The 2,918-nt window shown below is 47.9% G+C and overlaps 1 pseudogene; it reads right to left on the bottom strand.

Annotated features, from left to right (window-relative positions):
• On the bottom strand, positions 1-2,319 carry LOC138487569 (complement C3 alpha chain-like; annotated as a pseudogene).
• Positions 2,320-2,918: the final 599 nt, after the last annotated feature.

Genomic DNA, 2,918 nt, shown 5'->3' with positions numbered 1-2,918 from the left:
CATTGGCCACCATGAGCCGTAATATTTTATTATATGCATCAACGGATTACAGGCGGCTTGAATTCCTTTCATTTCTTGTCCAAGGGCGCCATCCAGTGCATATATATCTTCACTATATGTACTTTTTACTGTTTTATAGACAAATTACGTCCATTTCGTGTCCAATGGCACCATCCAGTGTACAGATGCCGTCCTCTATGTACGGAATGGGTTTATATTCCAGTCTAGTAACGCCACCCTGGTGCCGTTGCAGGAAGACTTTTTTTCTTGGTCACTCAGGTGGTTCACCCCTGGGATATGAGCTTCTGGATGAAGCGGTCCAGGTCTCTGCATTCTGGCATGACAGGCCGGGAGCCGCACTGGGGCGGTACTGGTTCCACCCAGGTGTTACTGCCAATCAGGTACGCCATCTCAGTTTTCATGTCCCACTGGTCGGCGCTGCCACCCCAGATCAGGTATTTGCTGCCAGCGTTGAGCTTCAGGGAGTCTCTGCAGGCCTGGTGACTGATGAAACGTCGGATATTTCCTTGGGGAGCGGGGTCAGACCCTTCTTTGATGACCTGGGCAATCTTCATGCTGAAGAAATCGTACATTCCGTTCTCTTCCACGCTCAGCAGCTCCACCAAGTAAACGTAATCGACTCCAACTTCGCAGACCGCTTCAGCGCGTGTTTTGTGGTTCATTGGCAATTTGTACTTGTTCGTCAGGCTGCACTTCTCTGCAACACACTTACAGGCGTCCTCTTTGCAGATGGTGCTGAGAAGCCCGCTTGCTTTCGTTGGGTGGTAGAACTGTGTACAGCGATTTTCTAGGGAGTAATACTCGTATATGGTGACAGCAGCAGGTTGGATCAAGCCCACTGCAAACTGTTGGTGAGCCTTGAATTTAATGCATTCACTCTGGGTGTTAGAAACCTTATCCAGGTAAATGATGAGGGATCCTCGGTCCGACCGCTCTGTATCCATTTCATACTTGGAAATGTATTTGTCAACTCTGTTGGTCAACTTGTCAAGATCGTCCAGATCTGGGGTGAATGCAGTGAGCATGGAGACATCCAGGATCGTCATGGTGGAATCTGTTGCCCCTAGGAACTGTCATTCTCTGTAAATATCCCTTTCTCTTTCGTCTTCTGCCACCTTCTCTCTCTCGCTCTCACTCTGTCTCTCTTCTCTCTCTTCCTGTCTCCTCTCTTTCTCTCTCTCTAAGGAACATTTGAACTCTCTCACCTCATACATATTTGGATGGTCACTGAGTTGATGGCTCCTTCTGGTCTCTTGGCATCCGGTACGTTTTCCATGACAACACTGAAATCAAACTTCTTGCATGAAGCTGCTTTGTCCGTTGAAGGTGCATAATACAAGGTCATTACCGTTAGCGTTCCTTGTCCCGTCCCTTTGGCTGTCGCTGTGAAGCCTTCATTTGATGAAGTCTTCTCAGTCTTGGGCACCAGGGCACTTTCGTGCTGATCCTTCATGTGATGCTTTTCGTTTGTTTGGGAAAACTCAGGGAAACATCCATTGTGATTTCATTGCTGGTCGGCTTCTCTGCCTGGTACTTGGAGAGAGCTTGGAACACCAGGATCGTGGCCTGGGTAGAGCCGTATCCTCCTCCGTAGTATCGCTGCTCTATTAGCCACTGGATGATGGGGGCAGCGGCAGCGAAATTTCTCTTTTTCTGCATGGTCAGTAGTGCATAAGAGGTGGCTTCAATAGTGTAGAGCTTGGAAGTTGGGTCATGCCAGTTTGTCCCACCTGTAGAGTGCTCCATCAGTTTGTTTTCTCCTTTACTTCTGTCCACAAGAGCCAATGCATAGGATGAAATTGTGATGGAGTAGACTTTCTTTAAACCATTGATTCTGTCTTCCAAAAACCTGGCTGCTTTTGCAATGTTTGTATCCAAATGATTGACAGTGGAGCTGCAGATGTCTTTGGCTTCAACCAATGCAATCAGGACGAAGGCTGTAAGTGATGCCTCGGGTTCTGAGCCCTGTGCTCCCCCCACCATTTCTCCGTGGATGACAGGCGCATCTTCCTGGAAAAGCCCATCTGGTTTTTGTTTTTCTTGAATTAACCACTTCACTGCTCCACACAAGATGCTCCGGTCAATGAATATAAGATTGTTTGCCATGGAGAAGACCTTCACCGCATAGGCTGTGAGTCATGTGCTTGATTGTCTGTCTACAAAGGCTGCATAGGAGTTGTCCTGCTTGCGGTAAGCCAGCTGCTGTGTGTAACCCATCTGAATAAACCTGGTGGCTTCAGCTCTGTGGATGTTTTCAGACTTATTGTCTGTCTCCATGATCATATACCTGGACGACATCCTGAAATATATTCCGACAATCTAGAGGATCACAAAACCCATGTCCAACAAGTTCTGGAAAGGCTTAAAGACAACCAACTTCTTGTCAAACCAGAGTAGTGTGTTTTTGCTGCTACTTCAGTGCCCTATCTAGGGTATCACCTTTCTGAAAGAGGTATCGCCATGGATCCCAGCAAGGTAGCAGCTATTCTGGACTGGCCTTCCCCGACATCGATCAAAGAGGTCCAAAGGTTTCTCGGGCTCTCTAATTTCTACCGCTCATTCATCCCAAACTTCTCTGAAGCAGTCCTCCCGATTACTTCTTTACTCAAGAAGGTCAACAATCCCTTTCGCTGGACTTCCGAAGCAGAACAGAGTTTTCACGATCTCAAGAACCTCTTTTGTACTGCTCCCATTTTGCGCCATCCTGACCAGAGCAGACAGTTCATCGTCGAGACTGATGCCTCGGCCATGGCCATTGGAGCTGTTCTGCTACAAGTGTTCGAGGAACGGGAGCACCCCATTTGCTACCTCTCTAAGACGTTGACTCCCAGACAACTCAACTACTCCGTACTGGAAAAAGAATTGCTGGCCATTAAACAAGCATGTGAGACTTGGCG

Source organism: Ambystoma mexicanum, chromosome 9, assembly GCF_040938575.1.
Source record: "Ambystoma mexicanum isolate Mex_15411 chromosome 9, UKY_AmexF1_1, whole genome shotgun sequence".
Lineage (NCBI taxonomy): Eukaryota > Metazoa > Chordata > Amphibia > Caudata > Ambystomatidae > Ambystoma > Ambystoma mexicanum.
This window is presented reverse-complemented; position numbering and strand designations above follow the sequence as displayed.